Source organism: Pinus tabuliformis, chromosome 7 (assembly GCF_031772625.1).
Source record: "Pinus tabuliformis cultivar Carrire ecotype Pingquan chromosome 7, CPIR1, whole genome shotgun sequence".
NCBI lineage: Eukaryota > Viridiplantae > Streptophyta > Pinopsida > Pinales > Pinaceae > Pinus > Pinus tabuliformis.
This window is the reverse complement of record NC_142293.1, coordinates 1018854936-1018872364: the sequence shown is the minus strand read 5'-3', so window position 1 is coordinate 1018872364 and position 17429 is coordinate 1018854936.

The following is a 17429-nucleotide window of genomic DNA, read 5'->3' as shown; positions in this document are numbered from 1 at the left end:
GTGCCCAAGCCTGGGGGACTCGGGGTTTTCCATGTCACGCCCAAGCCTGGGAAGCTTGGGGTTTCCATGTCACACCCTTTACGGCACGAGGGAAACGCGGGGAACTTGGGGTTTCCATGACGATGCAAACCAGCTCGCAAGTCTTGGGAACTTGGGGTGTTTCGAAACCGCTGCCCAAGTCTGGGGAACTCGCTGTTTCCATGTCGCGGCACACCCTGAATCGCCCGAGAGTCTGTGGAACTTCATATTTCCATGTCTTGGGGCCACGAAGAGCCGCCAAAGTCCGGGGAACTTGGGGTGTCCATTTCGTGGCGCGATGAAAACTGCTACCCAAGTCAGCGGACACACACTGGGTTTCCATTTCGCGTTGCAAAAAAATATTGCTACCCAAGTCTGGGAAACGCGGTGTAAGGACTTGCGGTTCGGTTTCTCCCTGTCGGTGCGAAGTGCGAACTCCACGACCGAAATGTGGGAAGGGACATAAGTATAATGCGCATTAGAGGTGGAGCGATGGTTGGTTTATAGCGTGGGAGCATTTGGCATAACCCACGGGCCGACTCACATGTTGGGGCGACTTGAACGAAGGATTGTTTGCGGACCAGCAATCGGATGGCAAGTTTGCGACGTGTAAGGGCGTTTTGGCACGCGGTGGTCGAGTCGGCCTAGGCAGCGACTCGCCCAACCGCTCGTATAAATATGGCAAGGCGTTGGAGCATTTGGCATTCATTCGAAGATGGACATTCGAACATGAGCATTCAATGATCAAGAAAAAAGTGCGGAGTAGTGGAGCAGGTCTCAAAAGAGGCGCGGGCATATATGCTGGAAACGCTAGGTGACTCGGGTGAGGTCACCTGCCCGTCGTGCAACAGTAAACGAGGTTCGGTCGACGAGTACAGTTGGCAGCTCGTGTGAGGGCGCGCCCGCCCAGCTCGGGCAAGGAACTCGGTTGGCACACGGAGGTGTTGCCTATTTGTAAAATTGGCTAAGTATGAAACTTGGTGTTTCCCAAGTATACTTGTAAAGCCCCGTAAACATTGTAGAGTTGAATAATATATTGTATTCAGACTCATTGTTCAGGGAGTTGCCCCTCCCTTTACACTGTGCAATTGTGTTCTTCATGTATAATTCACTGATGATAATTGCCTATGCGTATGGGTGTTCATTGGCATAAAGGAAACACAATAATACTTTGTTGCGAAAAACAAACTAAGTAGACTAATGGTTAGGCGTAGTCCATGAACATAAGTATTGGTGAAAAGAAAGTGTTCAGTGGCGCCGCACCTCGCCAAGTATGGCTGAAAGAGTACTGTAGGCCTGGGGGCATGACACGCGGGGTTCCCATGTCGCTCGCGCTGTGTTGGGGATGGCGCACGCCCCTTGATACCTGCACGATGGGCGAGCCACCGACGGAAGGCGCGTGGGCGACCCTTGTTGCGTGCCCGGATGAAAGAGGTGACCATGTGCGGACGAGTCAGGATGCGGGCACGGTGTGACGTGCGGCGACGGGTGTAATCGGCGAGGTGTTGGAGCCGACCCATGGGTGCGACGGTGCACACGAAGGGACGCGGCGGTTCGTTGGAATGGGGCTGTCGAGGTTATGTGGCAGGTTATCCGGGCATGCATGTTGATGGAGCCGACCCTTGTTATCCTCGAGAGACACGGCCCTTGGGCGAAAGGATGCGTATAAGTAAGGAGGATGGCGTTTGACAAAGGGACATCGAACTTAGAATTCCACATCGCAGAACAAGTGCGAAGGAAGGAGTTGGGCGAAAACGGAAGGAAGAGAAGGACGCGGGTAAGAGGGCCGCATCGGCGGGCGGATTACAGAGGGCGGGTCGGGCTTGGTAGCACGGACAGGCAGAGCGAGGCGGGTTACCGTCCGGGCAGGCAGGCCGCACTGCATGCAGGCCATGCGCCCTCACTATGGACCGCACCGACGGGCAGAGTTTGGGCGCCGCGGAAGGGAAATTCGGGTGGACAGGTTCGCAGTTCAGGTGTGGAGTTGTGTCGTGCAGGCCGCGGGCCAGTGCAGCACGACAACACGACACGACAGGTTGAAAGAATAATTGAAGAAGATAAATTTATGGTAAGTTATTTTCGCTGCATTGTTAAGAACACTTACTGGAAAATTGATCGAGTGTTGAAGTAGGCGCAGACCGTGTACTCAAGTATTGGTAAAAGGAAAAAGTACGGCGGTGCCACACTCGCTTATGCGTGGTTGAAATACTACCACTAGGATAGGAGCATGACATGGGGTCTCGCGGTCCCTCCTCGACAAAGGTCGCCAAATTGCGGGGTACCTGGGGATTCTATGTCCCGCATTGTCGAAATCATCCCAAGTGCGGGAAATTTGGGGTTTGCATGTCTCGTCGCGATGGAAATCGCCCCAGGTGCAGTAAACTTGGTGTACATCGAGCGTGCAACCTCACATCAAGAAAAAGGCTCGGTTGGTCAAGAGAATGAAGGTTTCTTCATTGGTAAAGGACCTCGCTAAGGATGAAAGTTTGGAGTCTCTTCTAGAGCTAGTCCACCATGGACTATCAAAAGTTGAAAGAAGGACAGAGTGCCGGGGAACGAAGCGCCGAAGAAACAAAGTGCAGAGAGGAGGAGGACTCGACTTGTGCTTGGGGGATATTATTGTCAAGGGTCTAGGGCTTCGCAATGACCAATAAGAAGCTTCAATGAGGCAAATTTACGAAAGGGTTTTCCTCTCTGAGAGAGAGAGAGAGAGGTTTTTCCCTGGCAGAGAGCCAACATCTTGTGTTCTTGTTCTTATGTTTTTGGCACCAGTTTGATGAAAGTAAACACACATGCATTAATAAGAAGAGAAGAAGATTAAGATAACACGATAAATTGCAAAAGAGCTTCACAAATTTTTATCAAGTCTAGAAGAATCCCGCTATACCCCATTGCCCCAGATTCTTCAACGCGGTATCGGAGCTAAGGTGACACATCAAGGAAAGGGAATCTCAAGAACATCTGCAAGGTTGACGCGTCAAGCCAAGAAGTCTCAATCACATCAAGGAAAAGAAGGTCTACCATCTATCATTCCTCATGGAAGACTACAAAGCAAGAAGATACGCCCTGTATAAAGGCACCTACAAGAAGAACAAATCAAAGAGGGACCTACATCAAGCTACACCATATTGAAGAATGAAAGGCACTAAGAGTCAAGTCATCAAGCAAGTCCATTTGAAGAAAGAAACTTGAACAACATCAAGATCTAAGGAAGGCAAGCCATCAAGTCTTCAAGAAGAAAGCAAGTTCACTACATCTCAAACTCTATCAAGTAAGTATATGTCCCCCTCTGAGTATACCTCAGTGTCTTTTTGCAAGGAAAGTAACAAATTGGTTGGGGCCACTACATGTCCAAAGTCGAACGCTTTGGATGCCAAGAGTATGGACGCTACAAAAAGGATTGTCCTAAACTTAAGAAGGACAACAACAACAAGAGAAAAAGGGAAGAAGCTCATGTAACTCAAGAAGTGAAAGAAGACGACAAGAAGCAAAAGAAGGAAGATCCTCCTATGACTAAGTCAACCTCTTTGCTTAAAGTCTTCTTTCAAAGGGGGTAGAGGTCTCATTGGGGGTCCCATTTATGGGATTCAAGAGAGGATGATATACAGGCGAGAGCAGATGAAGCAAGAAAGGCTAAACCAATCAAGGAGAACTATCAAATAAAGCCGCGATGATAAAAGCATAATCAAGATGAGGTATGTATGCATCAAAGTTTAAGTCATGTCACCATATATATTGATTGGGTCATGGGAAAAGTTCTAGAATCACGATCAAGAATAAAAGGATCTCTTTCACCAACGACATGCTCAGAGGCATGTGCTACAGTGGAGTAAAGGTCAACATGAAGAAGTGCTCTCATAAGGAGTATAAGGTGGTTGACCAATCAATCCAATAAGAAGAAAATGAAGAACATCACGGTCACAAAGAATTACTATTTGACAAGATTCCTCAACATCTCTCGAAAGAAGGCATGATAACTCTGACAAAGGAAGAAAACGATAAAGGACCCTTGACACCTACGAAGGCCTTGGAGATAGTAAGGTGCAGATAACCGATTCAACTCTACAAATATGTCATGATGAAGAGCAATTTCACGATGAAGACATGAAGGGCCACTAAATCAAAGTACAGGAACAAGCGAGTACAACTAAGCATCCATGTGATAAATGTTATGAAGGATAGACAAGGTGACAAAGGAGTAGCTAGATGACAAAAAGGCCCTGATATATATCAAGAAGGCCACTTTCCACGAAGGGAGCAATGACATGAAAAACCAGGGGGGAAAGTGATCGATGGCCGGTACCCTGCCAAGAAGAAGTTAAAACAAAGACTTCGTGACATCGAAGGAAAGAAGGAGATCAAGCGACTGAAGGAACCACGAAGAAGACATTTTTGATGAATGGACAAGTCCCTAGCTAAGAGGGAGTTCTAACAAGTTCCCAAATACAAAGGAGCTTGGGCAAGTTCCTTGTCAGAGGAAACTTGGGCATGTCTTCCCCAATCAAGGGGAAGAGATAGACACAAAATTCTTATCTTCACTTGGCAAGAAATAACGGAGGATTGGGCAATCATTTGGCATCTGATGCTCTTTGAGGATGTGTAGGGCACCCAAGACAAGAGTAGGCAAGAGGAGCGATATTCTTTGAGGGATGGGAACCCAAGACAAGAATTGTCCTGGAAGGTCATACTCAGGGAACACTTGGGTGGGTATGTACCTTTAGAGACAATGACCATGGTGTTTATAAGCCATTGGACTCGCCAACATTGTGCTCTTATGTGAATTATTCAAGATTGAAAAATAGCCAAACACCTTGTAATGATATACGAATACCAGCCTAGTTGAGAGGGGGTGTCGAAGAAAGTGTAACTGGGTTCGGTCTTCATAAATGTACTTTTGATATTTGTATTTATTCAAGAATATATATATATATATATATATTTGTCATTGAGTTTCTTGCTCATTGAAATAGGCCTAGCACATGTTAAAGTGTTATAAAGAGTCAAAAGAAAATGTTGAAGATATTAAGGGCATGTTACCCCAGGTATATTTATGTATTAGAGTCAAAGATATTCCTACCCTCGTGCCTTCGTTCGGGTCGTGCGCCCGTTCAAACCCCAAATTTCCTTCGGGCGGGCCGGGTCATCCCGTGCCATGCTGTGTTTGGGGGTGCACGGGCACACGTGGGCGTGCCGAAAATGCCAAGCCATGACCGCTCATGTGCCTTCTTTTTTCGGGTCGTACACCCACGGAAACTCAAAATTTCGTTCAGGCGATTCGGGTCGGCTCGCCCAGGGCGGGTGGTGTCGTGTCGTGCCGTGTGTGGGTGCCCCGGCACATGTGGATGTGCAAAAAATTCTAAGTCATCACCGCTCGTGTGCCTTCTGCACATTCGTGCGGCTCATTTGCCTGATGCTCCCTCGGGCCTTCATTCGGGTCGTGCACCCATGGAAACCCCAAATTTCATTCGGGGCGTGCACACATGGAAACCCCAAATTCCGTTCGGGCGGGTCGGGTCGTGTCGTGTGTGGGTGCCCGTGCAAACACGTTCAGGCGAGTCGAGTCGGGTCGGGTCGTGCCGTGCCGTGCGTGGGTGCTCGGGAACATGTGGCCGTGCAAAAAATGTTAGGGCGTGACCACCCGTGTGCCTCCTGCACGTTCGCGCGACCTGTTTGCCTGACACTCCGTCGTGCCTTTGTTCAGGCGGGTCGGGTCGTGCTGTGCGTGGCTGCTCGGGCACACGTGGCAGTGCCAAAAATGCTAAGTCATGACCCCCCGTGTGCCTTCTACACGTTCGTGCGGCCCATTTTCCCGACGCTGCCTTGTGCCTTCATTCGGGTCGTGCACCCATGGAAACCCCAAATTTCCTCCTCTATCTAACCCAAAATTTCGTTCGGGTTGTGCATATAAGGAAACCCCAAATTTTGTTCAGGTCAGGTCGTGTCGTGTCGTGTGTGGGTGCCCGTGCAAACGCGTTCGGGTGGGTCGGGTCGGCTCGCACAAGGCCAGTCGAGCCATGTCGTGCCGTGTGTGGGGCCCGAGCACACGTGGGCGTGCCAAAAATGCTAAGTCGTCACCACCTGTGTGTCTTCTGCATGTTCGTGTGGCTTGTTTGCTTGATGCTCCCTCGTGGCTTCATTCGGGTCGTGCGCCCACGAAAACCCTGAAATTTCGTTCGGGTCGTGCGCCCATGGAAACCCCAAATTTCGTTCGGGCGGGTTGGGATGTGTCGTGTGTGGGTGCCCGTGCAAACGGGTCGAGTCGTGTCATGTCGTGTCGTGTGAGGGCACCTAGGGCACACGTGGCCGTATAAAAAATGCTAAGTTGTGAAGGGGGGTGGGCCTCGTGCACGATCGTGCCACCCGTTTGCCCGAATCACCCATGTGACTTCATTTTGGTCATGTGTCGAAGCCCATGTAAACTCGTTCGAGCGGCTCGTTTGCCGTGTAAACACTCGTTCGGGCGGGTCGTTTGCCCAGCTCTCCCTTGTCGGTTCGTTTTGATCGTTCGAGCGCCCATGCAAAATAGTTCGGGCGGGTCGTTTGAGGGCGCCCGTGTGAACTCGTTCGGGCGGGTTGTTTGAGGGCGCCCGTGCGAACTCGTTCGGGCGGGTCGTTCGAGGGTGCCCGTGTGAACTCGTTCGGGTGGGTCATTTGGGCGACGACCGTATCAAAATGGCTAAGTCGTGACCCGAGGTTGGATTTGTGCACGTTCGTGCAGCTAGTTTTCCCATCTCTCCCTTGTCGGTTCGTTTCGGTCGTTCGGGCACCCATGAAAAATCGTTCGGGCGGGTCGTTTGAGGGCGCCCGTGTGAACTCGTTCGGGCGGGTCGTTTGAGGGCGCCCGTGTGAACTCGTTCGGGCGGGTCGTTCGGGTGGGTCGTTCGGGCGGGTCGTTTGAGGGCGCCCGTGTGAACTCGTTCGGGTGGGTCGTTTGGGTGGGTCGTTCAGGCGGGTCATTTGAGGGCGCCCGTGTGAACTCGTTCGGGCGGGTCGTTCGGGTGGGTCGTTCGGGCGGGTCGTTCGGGTGGGTCGTTCGGGCGGGTCGTTTGAGGGCGCCCGTGTGAACTCGTTCGGGCGAGGGCCATATCAAAAATGCTAAGTTGTGACCCGAGGTTGGCTTTGTGAACTTTCGTGCAGCTCGTTTGCCCGGCTCTCCCTTGTCAGTTCGTTTCGGTCGTTCGGGCGCCCATGAAAAATCGTTCGGGCGGGTCGTTTGAGGGCGCGCGTGTGAACTCGTTCGGGCAGGTCATTCGGGTGGGTCGTTCAGGCGGGTCATTTGAGGGCGCCCGTGTGAACTCGTTCGGGCGGGTCGTTTGGGTGGGTCGTCCGGGCGGGTCGTTTGAGGGTGCCCGTGTGAACTCGTTCGGGCGGGTCGTTCGGGCGAGGGTCGTATCAAAAATGCTAAGTTGTGACCCGAGGTTGGCTTTGTGCACGTTCGTGCAGCTCGTTTGCCTGGCTCTCCCTTGTCGGTTCGTTTCGGTCGTTCGGGCGCCCATGAAAAATCGTTTGGGCGGGTCGTTTGAGGGCGCCCGTGTGAACTCGTTCGGGCGGGTCGTTTGAGGGCGCCCGTGTGAACTCGTTCGGGCGGGTCGTTCGGGTGGGTCGTTCGGGCGGGTCGTTCGGGTGGGTCGTTCGGGCGGGTCGTTTGAGGGCGCCCGTGTGAACTCGTTCGGGTGGGTCGTTCGGGCGAGGGCCGTATCAAAAATGCTAAGTTGTGACCCGAGGTTGGCTTTGTGCATGTTCGTGCAGCTCGTTTTCCCGGCTCTCCCTTATCGGTTCGTTTCGGTCATTCGGGCGCCCATGAAAAATCGTTCGGGCGGGTCGTTTGAGGGCACCCGTGTGAACTCGTTCGGGCGGGTCGTTCGGGTGGGTCGTTCGGGCGGGTCGTTTGAGGGCGCCCGTGTGAACTCATTCGGGCGGGTCGTTTAAGGGCGCTCGTGTGAACTCGTTCGGGCATGTCATGCCCCCAAGTCTACGGTTAATTTTTTTCCGTGCCCGGCGGGGTGCGGCACCACCGAACGTTCACTTTTAAACAAGTTTACGCTTATGGACTATGCCTTAACCATTATAAATCAACATTAACCGATATAACCGTGCGTTAACTGTTAACTTATAATCACATAAAAACTTTAATCTTCATTCTTCAATATACACCATTCATAACATCTTCATGTACAACTTAAACCGAATAACAAATTGCAATGACAAATAGAATGGGAGGGGCAACTCCCAAACGAGTCTGCCCACGATAATATTTATTATGATAATTTTTCAGAAATACAACACAAACAAGTGTGCCGGGCAAACCCACGGCCACACTTAGAATATTACAAAACAGGCCTGCGCCTTTATATACATATGCTATACAAAACCACGCTATACTGTATACCACTGCCCACGAGACAATTCCCTAGTAAAATTGCGCAAGTCTGACCTGCGTTATACCGTATATCTGCTCATGAAACAGTCCTTCGGTCAAATGCTTAAGCAACTTATCAGAACCCGACAACCTGCTGTCCACATATAATTTTCCTGTGCTTTACCCCGAGAGCGGGTACCCACTCGGGTCACTCAGCACTCTTATAAACCTGCACAATTATAAGCTCAAGCTGCTGTCTGAATCCTGATTTCCCAACCGACTTCCCAAACCTCAACCTGTGCAACCGTTGTCTCTGTTGAGCGTATGAAGACAGCTGTCGTTCTGCAATATGCTGTTACAAACCGTCTCTCCAAACCGCCTTTAATTTGACTGACTTCCAAGTATATCCTCTGCGCATTCAACCATGCAATGCACATGAGTTATGCGCATTAGAACTGCGCAATCCACCACTTGGAAATCAGAGCGAGACTTCATGGTTGATTGATTGATCGGATGGCATCTCACCATGCCATATATATACCTGCGTATCATCTTCTTTCCTAAGGACGCGTGCCTCCATAAGGCCGACTCCCCCAATAATAATAATACACCTCCAATGCATATGTCGGCTCGATTTAATAACCATTCTTCACCATATAAGCCCACGTGTACAGATTTTTACATGTCGGCTTTATCATATACGTTCTTCCTTTTAATGGCCGTCCCATTATATAAGCCCCATATATTATTATATTATTCCCGAAAATTATATTTTAATTAGCCCACGCACATATTTATATGTGCGTATAATTCCATCATATAATATGCGTCCTCGTGCCTTTTGTCATACATGCTTTTCATATGTTCCATGGCCGACATGCCCTGCCATTCCATATATAGCCCACGTATACATATATTTGTTATATTATATTTTAATTATCCACGCACATATTCATATGTGCGTCCAACCCATCGTATAATATGTGATCATACGCTCTGATGTCCCGTCTAACACTTAGCCACATCCTGGTCCAAGTGTATATCCGACGTTGCACCATTGCTTCTGTTCATCGTCCAAGTGTCGGAGGTTCGCCCTTGTCGGGTCCGCCCAAGCTCGTCGTCCTGTCAAAACGCACTCGTCGTCGTGCACGAGGGCGCCCGCCCATCATGCACGCCTGCCCGAGACTCGAGGGCGTTACACTCTCCTCCACCTGAAGTCGTTGTCGTCCTCGACAACACACCATCTTAGTAGCTCTCTACCAAGACTGCATCGACCATAATGTAGACCCCTCCATATGAGGCAACCATCACTGCCAATATATAAGGCATGTCTCCATCAAGTCATCGCCATGTGAAAACTGCCCATGTATAAGCGCTACACATCCCGGTCATGTGTCAACACTCATCTCCATGCCCAGGTCCATGAAAACTCCATCCATCTCATCTGCAACATGCTGTCCATGAAGTGTTGGTGTCAATGTGCCAAGTCTGCTATATCTGTCCCAACATCATCATGTGTGTAAAGTAGTTGAGTCTCGGCTCAACCCATCATCATCATCATCGTACCCCATCACCTCAAAGTGTCTCGTTGATCCTCCACATCAAGTCACTCTTCCAGGCCATGCCCATACATGTAACTTGGAAGTATGCATCCCATACTACATCAAAGTCTTCCGACCTCGGCTCCTCAATGCATCAGATATCCAAGCCACCATATATGATGTCCCAAAAGTCACAACGATCTCATGTCATCATGAGCTCCTCCACCGAATGTCCACCAAGACTACCTCTTGGTTTCGGCCAAGAGAAGTCCCTCTAAGGGTGTGCCCTTCAATCAGTCCATGAGTCATGTCGGGCACTTAGCCATGTGGCTAAAGCATGACTCAAATAATCCATAATGCTCATCGAGTTCCACCCTTGTCACGGGCCCTTGCACCTTCAACCTCAAGGTCACAAGTAACCCCAACAAGTCCTTCCGCAGGTAACAACCCTTGCTTCTCCATGCAAGGCTCCATCGTAGTCATCCATGGTAATGTCCTCCATAGCATAGGCAAACTGATTTTGCCCTTCACTACACACGGTCCATCTACCAAATGATCAAATGAAACACAAGCATTCATACTTACTTTATCAATATGAGGCTCCTCCATATGAGTGACCTCGTCCATGCATGTTGACAACCTGCACGATCCTGGGTCAACCTGATCATCCTCAAGTTCTTCCTTTATCGTCGTCAAGCTTGCAACATCTTCATTTATTACGGCTTCTTTTCCCTTGATGGTACCATTTGTAGCTTCACCTTGCTCCCTTGTCCAACCAAGTTGAAGAAGCTTATCCTCAACACCTTTTTCCAAGGCTTCAAGTTCTTCACGGATTCGGGGCCTCTCTTCCTTCATCCTTTTCAACCTTTCCAAGGTAAGTAAGAGCTTCCTTTCACCCAAACTTGCCATGCCTTGTACCTTGTCACGAGCAACCCTGTTCACTGAACTCTGATATGTTTCAACGCCAGCTCTTCGACCGAGCTCCGATACCACCTATCACGCCCCCAAGTCTACGGTTAATTTTTTTCCGTGCCCGGCGGGGTGCGGCACCACCGAACGTTCACTTTTAAACAAGTTTACGCTTATGGACTACGCCTTAACCGTTATAAATCAACATTAACCGATATAACCATGAGTTAACTGTTAACTTATAATCACATAAAAACTTTAATCTACATTCTTCAATATACACCATTCATAACATCTTCATGTACAACTTAAACCGAATAACAAATTGCAATGACAAATAGAATGGGAGGGGCAACTCCCAAACGAGTCCGCCCACGATAATATTTATTATGATAATTTTTCAGAAATACAACACAAACAAGTGTGTCGGGCAAACCCATGGCCACACTTAGAATATTACAAAACAGGCCTGCGCCTTTATATACATATGTTGTACAAAACCACGCTATACCGTATACCACTACCCACGAGACAATTCCCCGGTAAAACTGCGCAAGTCTGACCTGCGTTATACCGTATATCTGCTCATGAAACAGTCCTTCGGTCAAACGCTTAAGCAACTTATCAGAACCCGAAAACCTGCTGTCCACATATAATTTTCCTGTGCTTTACCCTGAGAGCGGGTACCCACGCGGGTCACCCAGCACTCTTACAAACCTGCGCAATTATAAGCTTAAGCTGTTGTCCGAATCTTGATTTTCCAACCGTCTTCAAACCTCAACCTGCGCAACTGTTTGCTCTGTTGAGCGTATGAAGACAGCTGTCATTCTGCAATATGCTGTTACAAACCGTCTCTCCAAACCGCCTTTAATTTGACCGACTTCCAAGTATATCCTCTGCGCATTCAACCATGCAATGCGCATGAGTTATGCGCATTAGAACTGCGTAATCCACCGCTTGGAAATCAGAGCGAGACTTCTTGGTTGATTGATTGATCGAATGGCATCTCACCATGCCATATATATACATGCGTATCATCTTCTTTCCAAGGGACGCGTGCCTCCATAAGGCCGACTACCCCAATAAGAATAATACGCCTCCAATATATGTGTCGGCCTGATTTAATAATCATTCTTCACCATATAAGCCCACATGTACATATTTTTACATGTCGGCTTTATCATATACATTATTCCTTTTAATGGTTGTCCCATTATATAAGTCCCGTATATTATTATATTATTCCCGCACATTTTATTTTAATTAGCCCACGCACATATTTATATGTGCGTATAATTCCATCATATAATATGCGTCCTCGTGCCTTCTGTCATGCGTGCTTTTCATATGTTCCATGGCTGACATGCCCTGCCATTCCATATATAGCCCATGTATATATATATATATATATATATATATATTTGTTATATTATATTTTAATTATCCACGCACATATTCATATGTGCGTCCAACCCATCGTATAATATGTGATCATACGCTCTGATGTCCCATTTAACACTTAGCCACATCCTTGTCCAAGTGTATATCCAACGTTGCACCATTGCTTCTGTTCATCGTCCAAGTGTCGGAGGTTCGCCCTTGTCGGGTCCGCCCAAGCTCGTCGTCGTGTCAAAACGCACTCGCCGTCGTGCACGAGGGCGCCCGCCCATCGTGCACGCCTGCCCGAGACTCGAGGGCGTTACAGGGCTGGTCGTTCGGGTGGGTCGTTCGGGCGGGTCGTTTGAGGCTGCCCGTGTGAACTCGTTCGGGCGGGTCGTTTGGATGAGGGCCGTATCAAAAATGCTAAGTTGTGACCCGAGGTTGGCTTTGTGCGTGTTCGTGCAGCTCGTTTGCCCGGCTCTCCCTTGTCAGTTCGTTTCGGTCGTTCGGACGCCCATGAAAAATCGTTCGGGCAGGTCGTTTGAGGGCGCCCGTGTGAACTCGTTCGGGCGGGTCGTTCGGGTGGGTCGTTCGGGCGGGTCGTTTGAGGGCGCCCACGTGAACACGTTCAGGCGGGTCGTTTGAGGGCACCCGTGTGAACTCGTTCGGGTAGGTCGTTCGGGTGGGTCGTTTGGGCAGGTCATTTTAGGGCGCCCATGTGAACTGGTTCAGCGGGTCGTTCGGGAGAGGGCTGTATCAAAAATGCTAAGTTGTGACCCGAGGCTAGCTTTGCGCACCTTCGTGCAGCTTGTTTGCCTGGCTCTCCCTTGTCGGTTCGTTTCGGTCATTCGGGCGTCCATGCAAAATCGTTCAGGCGGGTCGTTTGAGGGCGCCCATGTGAACTCGTTCGGGCGGGTTGTTCGGGCAGGTCATTTGAGGGCGCCCATGTGAGCTCGTTCGGGTCGGTCGTTCGGGCGGGTCGTTTGAGGGCGCCCGTGTGAGCTCGTTCGGGCGGGTCGTTCGGGTGGGTCGTTCGGGCGAGTCGTTTGAGGGCGCCCGTGTGAACTCGTTCGGGCGGGTCGTTCAGGCGAGGGCCGTATCAAAAATGCTAAGTTATGACCCGAGGTTGGCTTTGTGCACGTTCGTGCAGCTCGTTTGCTCGGCTCTCCCTTGTCAATCCGTTTCGGTCTTTCAGGCGCCCATGAAAAATCGTTCGGGCAGGTCGTTTGAGGGCGCCCGTGTGAACTCGTTCGGGCGAGTCGTTTGAGGGCGCCCGTGTGAACTCGTTCGGGCGGGTCGTTTGAGGGTGCCCATGTGAACTTGTTCGAGCGGGTTGTTTGGGTGGGTCATTCGGGCGGGTCGTTTGAGGGCGCCCGTGTGAACTCGTTCGGCGGGTCGTTCGGGCGAGGGCCGTATCAAAAATGCTAAGTTGTGACCCGAGGTTGGCTTTGTGCACCTTCGTGCAGCTCGTTTGCCCTGCTCTCCCTTGTCGCTTCGTTTCAGTCGTTCGGGCGCCCATGCAAAATCGTTCGGGCGGGTCATTTGAGGGCGCCCGTGTGAACTCGTTCGGGTGGGTCGTTTGGGCGGGTCGTTTGAGGGTGCCCGTGTGAGCTCATTCGGGCAGGTCGTTCGAGCGAGGGCCGTATGAAAAATGCTAAGTTGTGACCCGAGGTTGGCTTTGTGCACGTTCGTGCAGCTCGTTTGCCCGGCTCTCCCTTGTCGGTTCGTTTCGGTCGTTCGGGCGCCCATGCAAAATCGTTCGGGCGGGTCGTTTGAGGGCGCCCGTGTGAACTCGTTCGGGCGGGTCGTTCGGGCAAGGGCGCGCCCAGGCGAACGAGCCCGTATCAAAAATGCTAAGTTGTGACCCGAGGTTGGCTTTGTGCACGTTCGTGCAGCTCATTTTCCCGGCTCTCCCTTGTCGGTTCGTTTCGGTCGTTCGGGCGCCCATGCAAAATCGTTCAGGCGGGTCGTTTGAGGGCACCCGTGTGAACTCGTTCGGGCGGGTCATTCGGGCGAGGGCGTGCCCGGGCGAACAAGCCCGTATCAAAAATGCTAAGTTGTGACCCGAGGTTGTCTTTGTGCACATTCGTGCAGCTCGTTTTCCCGACTCTCCCTTGTCGCTTCGTTTCGGTCGTTCGAGCGCCCATGCGAAATTGTTCGGGCGGGTCGTTTGAGGGCGCCCGTGTGAACTCATTCGGGCGGGTCGTTCGGGCGAGGGCGTGCCCGAGCGAACGAGCCCGTATCAAAAATGCTAAGTTGTGACGTGAGGTTGGCTTTGTGCACGTTCGTGCAGCTCGTTTTCCCTGCTCTCCCATGTCACTTCGTTTGGGTCGTTCGGGCGGGTCGTTAGGGCGAGGGCGCACCTGGGCGAACAAGCCCATATCAAAAATGCTAAGTTGTGACCCAAGGTTGGCTTTGTGCACATTCGTGCAACTTGTTTGCCCGGCTCTCCCTTGTCGCTTCGTTTGGATCGTTCGGGCGGGTCGTTTGAGGGCGCCAGCATGAACTCGTTCGGGCGGGTCATTCGGGCGAGGGCGCGCCCGAGCGAACGAGCCCATATCAAAAATGCTAAGTTGTGACCCGAGGTTGGCTTTGTGTACGTTCGTGCAGCTCGTTTGCCCGGCTCTCCCTTGTCGCTTCGTTTGGGTCGTTCGGGTGGGTCGTTTGAGGGCGCCCGCGTGAACTCGTTCGGGCAGGTCGTTCGAGCGAGGGCGCACCCGGGCGAATTAGCCTGTATCAAAAATGCTAAGTTGTGACCCGATGTTGGCTTTGTGCACGTTCGTGCAGCTCGTTTGCCCCGCTCTCCCTTGTTGCTTCGTTTGGGTCGTTCGGTGGGTCGTTTGAGGGCGCCCGCGTGAACTCGTTCGGGCGGGTCGTTCGGGCGAGGGCGCGCCCGGGCGAATGAGCCCGTATCAAAAACGCTAAGTTGTGACCCGAGGTGGGCTTTGTGCATGTTCGTTCAGCTCGTTTGCCCAGCTGTCCCTTGTCGCTTCGTTTCGGTCATTGGGGCGGTCGTTTGAGGGCGCCTGTGTGAACTCGTTCATGCGGGTGATTCGGGCGAGGGCGCGCCCGTATCAAAAATGCTAAGTTGTGACCCAAGGTTGCCTTTGTGCACGTTCGTGCAGCTCGTTTGCCCGGCTCTCCCTTTTCGCTTTGTTTCGGTCGTTCGGCCGGGTCATTTGAGGGCGCCCGCGTGAACTCGTTCGGGCGGGTCATTCGGGCGAGGGCGCGCCGTGGCAAACGAGCCCATATCAAAAATGCTAAGTTGTGACCCGAGGTTGGCTTTGTGCACGTTCGTGCAGCTCGTTTGCCCTGGACTCTCTTGTCGCTTCGTTTGGGTCCTTCAGGCGGGTCGTTTGAGGGTGCCCGCGTGAACTCGTTCGGGCGGGTCGTTCAGGCGAGGGCGCGCCCAGGCGAACGAGCCCGTATCAAAAATGCTAAGTTGTGACCCGAGGTTGGCTTTGTGCACGTTCGTGCAGCTTGTTTGCCCGGCTCTCCCTTGTCGCTTCATTTGGGTCGTTCGGGCGGGTCGTTTTTAGGGCGCCCACGTGAACTCGTTTGGGCGGGTCGTTCTGGCAAGGGTGCGCCCGGGCAAACGAGCCCGTATCAAAAATGCTAATTTGTGACCCGAGGTTGGCCTTGTGCATGATCGTTCAGCTCGTTTGCCCGACTCTCCCTTGTCACTTCGTTTCGGTCGTTCGAGCGGGTCATTTGAGGGCGCCCGTGTGAACTCGTTCGTGCGGGTCGTTCGGGCGAGGGCGCGCCCATATCAAAAATGCTAAGTTGTGACCCAAGGTTGGCTTTATGCACGTTCATGCAGCTCGTTTGCCTAGCTCTCCCTTGTCGCTTCGTTTCGGTTGTTCGGGCGGGTCGTTTGAGGGCGCCGGTGCGAACTCCTTCGGGCGGGTCGTTCGGGTGAGGGCGCGCCTGGGCGAGCGAGCCCGTATCAAAAATGCTAAGTTGTGACCCGAGGTTGGCTTTGTGCACATTCGTGCAGCTCGTTTTTCCGGCTCTCCCTTGTCGCTTCGTTTCGGTCGTTCGGGCGGGTCGTTTGAGGGTGCCGGTGCGAACTCGTTCGGGCGAGTCATTCAGGCGAGGGCGCGCCTGGGCGAACGAGCCCGTATCAAAAATGCTAAGATAAGACCCGAGGTTGACTTTGTGCACGTTCATGCAGCTCGTTTTCCCGGCTCTCCCTTGTCGCTTCGTTTTGGTCGTTCGGGCGGGTCATTTGAGGGCGCCCGTGTGAACTCGTTCGGGCGGGTCGTTCGGGCGAGGGCGCGCCTGGGCGAACGAACCCATATCAAAAATGCTAAGTTGTGACCCGAGGTTGGCTTTGTGCACGTTCGTGCAGCTCGTTTGCCCGACTCTCCCTTGTCGCTTCGTTTCGGTCGTTTGGGCGCCCATGCAAAATCGTTCGGGCGGGTCGTTTGAGGGCGCCCGTGTGAACTCGTTCGGGCGGGTCGTTCGGGCGAGGGCGTGCCCGGGTGAACGAGCCCGTATCAAAAATGCTAAGTTGTGACCCGAGGTTGGCTTTGTGCATGTTCGTGCAGCTCGTTTGTCCGACTCTCCCTTGTGGCTTCGTTTCAGTCGTTCGGGCACCCATGCAAATTCGTTCGGGCGAGGGCGCGCACGGGCCAACGAGCCCGTATGAAAAATGCTAAGTTGTGACCCGAGGTTGGCTTTGTGCATGTTCTTGCTGCTCCTTTGCCTAGCTCTCCCTTGTTGCTTCGTTTTGGTCATGCGGGGCCCCATTCAAATTCCAAATGATCCGAGCGACAAGTTTTCTTTCCGTGTGAAAGGTGGGTTGGTAATTGAGTTGTGTTTTCGTGTTTGCCTGAACGATGGCCTTGGGTCATTTGTAGGGTGGGCGATTTTCATCTTCTCTCCATCCCCACTCGGTAGCGCATGAGCGGTAATTTTGGCCAGGCTCGGCCTGGGAGGCATATGTGAACAATTCCCCTTCCGCTCTCCAAGTCCTTGGAGCTGTATGCACTGTTGTGGTGTGGCTCCCTGGCTCGTCTTGGTCCCCGCGTGCCCCTTTAGATGATACCAGCGACAGGTTTCCTTTCCGTGTGAAAGGTGGGTTGGTAATTGAGTTGTGTTTTCGCGTTTTCCTGAACGATGGCCTTGGGTCGTTTGTAGGGCGAGCGATTTTCATCTTCTCTCCATCCCCACTTGGTAGCGCATGAGCTGTAATTTTGGCCAGGCTCGGCCTGGGAGGC